Below are 7,351 nucleotides of genomic sequence, written 5' to 3'. Positions count from 1 at the left end.
TAAAACACAAAAACATGTATTTAGAGACAGTGACCATTCATTCTTATTAGCTACTGTATCATTTAGAATTACATTATTTGTTGTTGGCGCCTAAGCTGTTATTATTTATCATTTATTTTGTTTCATTCAGTAATCAGAGGTTACTATATTTTCATAGATGCAACATTTGCAGTTTTGTAGACATTTATTTTTTTTTGTAAAACTTTGATTCTAATGAGGGATGGGCAATTAATGCATCATTTACCATTATCTGAGAAAAATATTCTGATAACAATAAACTCCAATTTATGATGTTTGTAAACCCCCAGTGTGGTAGTGGTTTCTTACTTTCTCTGTTTGAAATATTTTGTCCACTGGTTCTATGGGAGTAACAAAAAATATCAAGATATTTAATGTGTGCATGCAGTTGCACCACTCAGAGAAACTGCTGTACTGTACTAGTAACAATTATTTGGGTACTAATTTTGTTTGTGGGGCTGTGACTGTATGCAGTGACAGAGACATAGCGAAAGACTGTGATTAATTTTTAAATACCTTTAATCGACACGTCTATCACTATTGCAATAAATACCGCAATATATGACAAGCAAAAAGAATTAGCAGTTTCTTTTTTCAGTAACAACAACAGAGCTACCTTAAACACCCCTTCTAAACCATATCCTAGGATTTTGTACATCTTTAATGAGTATTAACAGTAGGTAGAATTACCAACTGTAAGCAGCACTTTGTTGGAAAATACACAAAGCTGTGCATCTGCTCAGTTTTGCTCATCTTTTGTCCCTGCTATTGGCTTTGTTTCTGGACTACAGTAATAAAGCATTTTGTGCTAACTACATGCATGTGCAAAACTATCTATTAACCTTTCTATTAAGTCCAGCAGTTGTGGCAGTTATTGTTCCTTCAGTCACAAATACAGCAGGGACTGTGGTGATCCAGGAGATCCTAAAAACAGTTCCTCATGGAGAGTATTAAGTCCTTCCAAGATTTAAGTAGTAGTAGTGGCAATAGTGCCTTTCAAATGTATTCATACCTCTCAAACATTTTTCACAAACATTTTTCACATGTCAGATAACAACCATAATATATGTTCATGTGTTAGAACGACACAAGGCAGGGCATAATAGTGAACTCAACAAAAAAAATAATACATGGTTTTCAAAACGTTTTACAAATAAAAATCAAAAAGTGTGGCCTGCATTTGTATTTAGCCCCCTACAAAATCCAGTGCAACTAATTTCTTTTAGAGGTCGCTTAAGTGGTAAATAGAGCATGTGTAATTCAATAATAGTATAAATCCAGCTGTTGTGTGAAGGCCCTTAGAGGTCTGTTACATTATTGAATAAACAGCACCAAGAGCGAGGAGCACACCATCTCCACAGTTAAACATGGTGGTGGCAGCATCATGCTGTGGTCCTGATTTTCTTCGCAGAAGAAGCTGGTCATAGTTGAATGAAAGATGGATCTAAATACAGAAATACCCTATTAACAGCTGCAAAAGACTTGAGACTGGGGCCAAAGTTTTCATTCTGGCAGGGCAATGGCCCTAAACCTACAGCAAGAGCAACAGTGAAGTCTTTTCAATGAAATATGCTTGTGTTACAATGGCCTGGAGCTAAATCTAATGAAGAATCTATGTTGAGACTTAAAAAAACTGATGGTCACTGACATCCAATCTGACTGAGACTGATTTATTTTAAAAAGAAGAATGGGCAAAAATTCAATCTCAGATGGTCTCAGATGCAAAACTGGAAGAGAAAACTAAGTCTGGTAGCTGTAATTACATTGAAAAGGAGTTCTACAAATTCTTTTATCAAGGCAGGCTAAATAAAAATGGATCCAAAAGAAAATCAGCATAAAATATTTGAATAAGCATGCATAATTTTCTTTCCAATTAAACAGTACATTGTTTTGTTCTATTATTCAAAATTGTAGCAAAACCTGAAAAAGGGGTATGAATATTTCTTGCAAAGTTTGCAAAGACTAAAGGAAAACATAACAGAACATTATCAGTAAACTCATAACATACATTCTAACGTACTTCAGCAAATGTTTAAAATTGATAGTTGTATGATGTCAATATGCACAGAATGTCCCATGCAATCTAGCAATATAGCATGCATGCTAATGGAAGAAAAAAGAAACAAAAAATAGATCCAATATAGTAAAAGCTTTAACCATAAGGAACCATAAATGTGTCTTAGACGTGTATTGCTTGGAACCAGGTTGACTGTGATCTACTCTAAAATAATTTATTTGATGCTGTTCTTGGCTGTAGAGGTGTCACCGCTCATTCCTCAGTCCTAAAGGCCAGCCAAGAAGTTCTACAATCATCAAATTCACAGTTACAACAGAAAAAGTGCTGATCTAACAAATATAATAAAAAAATAAAAATCTGTTTACCACTGAAGTGATAAAAAGACCTCAATCTATTCCAACCCCTTTGAAAAAACACAGCCAGTGAAAATAAGCTCAACAGTGTAATTTACAAAGCCCTATAAATCAATCCTAGTGAGTCCACATATTTCTGTGAGGGGAGAATTTATATGTTTAATTACCGAGCACAGGTGCCAGGCCCCGGCTTTACTCATTACAGAAAGATATATGAATGGCAGAGAGGACTCGGATAGCACAGGACAAAAAGTGAGGACAACGTAATTAGCTAGCTCTTATTTAATGGGACCCTTCCTCAAGTCGTTCGTGGCTCCCTCCGCGGCTCCTCGTCCATATGCTTCAATCCAGAAGTCATTTCAGAAATCACTAGTGGCAGGTAGCACAGCAGCAATTAACAGTGGAGGAGAATGGGATCGACGGGGATTGAAAATGAAGTCTTAAACACTGTGAAATTTGATTGTCCAGCTTTTCATAGCCCCCTTCCTCCACTCCTTCTTTCTTGCTTTTGCCTCTAAAGGATTGTTCCAGAGAAGTGGAAAGCTAAACAAGAGGATTCCCTACTGAGTGGGACTGGGCTGCAGATGCCTTTGGCCACGAAGCAGTTGAAGATGCTTTTGGCCGTGTCTTTGTGCATTTGGCCAAATTGAGTGTTTATCCTCCCATAGTTTTTAAGTGGACTTGGCTGTAAATTTGGCTTAGCATGTAGAGGAGCATGTGTATGCATTTTATTTACCTGTACTGTATGCTGAGGCTGGTTGAAGATGCCACTACACTGTCAGTGTGCCAAGCACACAGAGCCCTGCCAAAGACCTGTACTAACCTACTGACCATTAAGACATAAGATTGTCTGCTTTCCCCATCAGAGTATTTAAAAGATTGTGTAAATAAATACAGTATATTAAAATCTGTCAGTTTTTCTTTTGAAAACCAAATCTATTAATTATCTGCATAGATTTAAAGTAGTCATTTGATAAATTTTATTATCATTTTGGAGGAATTTTGTTATTTTCTTTCCACTGTTGCTTTAGTTCATTAAGGTTCATAGACTTCTTTTCTGCACAGCTCCAGCACAATATTTCCATCAGGTGAAGGTCGGGACTTTAACTGAAAAATGGCAACATCTTGATTTTATTTTTCAGCCACTTTGATGTAGATTTGCTGCTGTGTTTGGGATCATCGCCCTTTTAACGAAACTGTCCTGGCATTAATTCTAATATTTAACAGGCTAACTGAGATCTGTAGAGATCTGTAGAGGAATAACAGAAACACCATCAGATGGAGGTCTGATGGTGTTTCTGTTATTCCTCTGAGAATTGTACAGTCTGAACTGGGACATTCAATGCTGGGGAGAATTCTAATTGAGGGAAACCAGTGGAAAATGTTTTCTACTTGTGAATAATCTTTCTTTCTGTAGAATTTGAATTGTTTGGAAATGGTCTTTCAGCCTTTCCCAGATTGAATGGTATAACTGTTGCCAGCCTGAGGTCAGTGCTGATGCCTTTCCGGCTTGGCATTGGGTTAATGCGCACCTGTATTATCCAGACTAATGGAAACAGCCAGAGTGTACACAGTTTTTTTCTTTGATAGTATACTGCACATATTACAAATAATGTACATGTGCAGTCCCTAAAAAAACCTTAAATGACAAGAAAAACAAGAAAGGTGATAAACTGTAACTCTCTCATGTCCAACACTGACAAAATAAACAGAGACAAACCCCCTGAGAAGACAGGCTTTGAGTTCTATTTACCCAGTTTACAAACTGAGATACACACACCAACCCTGGAGGCGTTGTTTGGCCAACACTAAACCAGAGGACCCTCACTGGACACCACTTGGCTGTTCCTTAACTCTCTGCACTCACCGTCTGGCCACAGGCTTGTTGCAATTGGCAGGCCGTGTTCTCCATGCTCCCTGGCAACTGCCCACTCTTGAGTTCATAGCTTTTGACCTGCATGTTGAGAGGATCATTTGGCTCTTGCTGAGCCGTATAAACAATGGAATTTGTTAGCCGAGGGCAGTTTGGCCAGAGCCAAAACACCTGATGTTCTCAGTCTGTCTTTGAGCCAGTTGTAGTGACTGTCCTTTGGCAGGTTTGAAACCATGTTAGACTCCATGTGCACAGTACTGTAGCATTACTCCTGTATGAAAACAAGCAAGCACTGCTCAAAGTGTTGACTTATGTCCCCTCTGTAACTGTAAAATCTTTAGCAAGTCTTAAAAAAGGGTTTGTTTTAACATCAATATGTTGTTTAACACCCAAAAGTGATCGATTTAGAACATTTTCATAGAAAAACAACTATATCTCGTTACTCTAAAGCTAAAATTAAACAAGTTTCAAACCAAATGATTTACACTTTTGTCAAGCATGGATCAGAACTATTATTTTGATGTGCAACGCTTAAAAATTGTGAGCTAGTAGAATAATAAACAATATCTTATTAGAAGTTTTCTAACAGATACTAAACATGTTCAAACCAAGCATCAAAATGGACAAGAAAGAGGATTTAAGTGATTGAGGACCAGACGTGCTGGTCTGAGTATTTCAGAAAATGCTGATCTACTGTTATTTTCATGTGGAACAATTATCTTGGGTTTGCAGTGAATGGCCCAAAACATGTGGATGAACATACCTTGTTAAAGACAGAGGTCTGTAATCATGATCACAGCAGTGCTAGATGACAGAAAGGCAACACTGGGTTAATCACCCAGTTGTTACAACCAAGCAATGTGAAATACCATCCCTGAACACACAACAACTAAGATTAACCAAAGTTGGAGCATAGCCTAAAGAAAAAACATTGCTTGGTCAGATGAATCTTGATTTCAGCTGCAACATTCAGAATTTGGTACAAACCATGAAACCATTAAAGAAATGATCCTTGCTGTCTTGGATTAGCAGATCTGGCTGATGGTAGTGATGTAATGGTTTGGAGAACATTTTTTGAATATAATTTTAGCAGTATGACCACAGCGCACCCATCTTCTGATGGATATGTCCATCAGGATAATGAACCATGTCGCCAATTTAAAACATATTAAACTGTTGTTTTTAAACTCAAATTCAAGCTGGAGTGTTGCTGTCACTACTTTCCTCTTAGGTAGCCATTTTGTTATGAAATTATGCCCAAGTTTGGTGTTCCAACGTATCATCTCTTCTGCAACTTTTTGCTGGATTCTTGGTGCCTACTAATTGCTTTTTTTTTCTTCAATGCTTTCTAACAAATTTCTCGCTTTCAGAGTTGGAAACAAATGAGAGCTACAAGCCTGAGCACAGTTGAAAGGGGAAACTTGCACAAATTATGAAATATGCCCTTTAATGTACATTCTCCCTCTCAAATATGAACATCATTGGTCTGGTGCTGGTTTGATGCTCATTACTTGCCTGGCCAGTAATCCTAGCTTGCATTTGCATTTTTCCAATTTTCTTTTGCAACTTTACAGATTAAATGCATTTATACTGGTCTGAATGTTCTGTGGCATTAAGATTATAATTATATCCAACTGCCACATCTTAAGTAAAGTCCTTCGGAGAATAGGTAGCATTTTAGAATTTAGTAAAGCAAATTAATTTAGATAAAAGCTGCACTAAAGTGAATTGTTAATCTTAGATTAATGAATTCAATAAAATATAGATGACTTAACCTTAAGAAGGAGGTTTGAACTCAAGATCTTGCAGCAACTTTCTTTCATTGTAGAAGTAATAGAATTATTTTTATTATTTTCTTTTCTGTTTAAAGGAAGTTTTAACAGCCTTAATGTTTACTGATATGGTTTCACCATTATTATCTGAACTATTGTCATGATGTAATTGAATTTATTTCAGCTCCTGTACAATCAATCAGGATCTGCAAATAGCTCTTAAAAAGTTAACTAAGCTTTAACAGACACGCCAACCAAGCCAATAAGATCTGGATCAACTAACGCTGCTTCTGTATCATATTCTGCGTGTGAAGGGTGACTGATAAATTAATGGAAACAAAGCAGTGACTGTTCTGTGGGTAACAAACTTTGAATGTCAGCCAGCGTGACGGCCACTGACTCAGACAGACACAAGGAGGAGGGTGTGAAACGGAGATGAGGCTGGCACAGATCCCTACCTGGTTGAGAGCAGTTGGCGCTCCTCCAGTCAGTGTGCCACCCTGGCTGCCATCTCTCCTCCCAGCTCGTGGCTCCAGGCCCCGTTTTTATTCACACTGAGGACATGACCAGAAAAACACTCAAATGGGAGAAGAGGAAGGCCGTTGCAGTCAGATCTCTGGATGAAACAAGGCATTTTATTACTACAACCTACATGTTTTCCTTATATATAGCCATAAATCATCTCTAAAACAGGTCAAATGTTGTAGTTGGAAAAAAAATCTGTAAAGAAAATCATAAATGTAATGACTGAAGTATTATAAAAACTTAAGACAAACAATTATAATTCAGTCCGAGGTTAATTTAATTGTGGTTTTGTCGTAAGGGGATATATACAGTATTAAGTGTTCCCCTACTGTATGTCCAAAGCTTTTATTTTATCCTTTACATTTGGGGAAAATATCAAAGTTTTCAAGCATATCCATAGGATTGATTTTAACTTTAATGAAGTATCAGACAACAACTGTAGCTTAATTTAATGGCTGACATGCTTGGTGCAAAGAAAAATTATCTATGGATTATGTATTTTCTGCAGCTCTTTGTAAAGTAATTTTTTAAGCCAAAGGCCAAAAACTAGAAATGCACCAATCAGGCTCCCCCCAAGGACCATAACTCATAAAATAGTGAAACATGCTGCCAGAATATGACAAAGGCTGTGGTTTTGAACTTATCAGAAGGTTAAGAAATTAGAAGATTATTGGCATTTAATCCTCAAAGCATCCTTGCTAAGTAAACCTAAACCTTTATCTGATTTGTATGACGCAAAACAAAGTGAATCACCTGTTACTTTATTTGTTTATATGCTAATAATGATGCATGT

The sequence above is a fragment of the Girardinichthys multiradiatus genome, chromosome 22 (genome assembly GCF_021462225.1).
Source record: "Girardinichthys multiradiatus isolate DD_20200921_A chromosome 22, DD_fGirMul_XY1, whole genome shotgun sequence".
In the NCBI taxonomy this organism is placed as follows: domain Eukaryota; kingdom Metazoa; phylum Chordata; class Actinopteri; order Cyprinodontiformes; family Goodeidae; genus Girardinichthys; species Girardinichthys multiradiatus.
The sequence above is the reverse complement of the archived record's forward strand: the minus strand, read 5'-3'. Positions refer to the sequence as shown.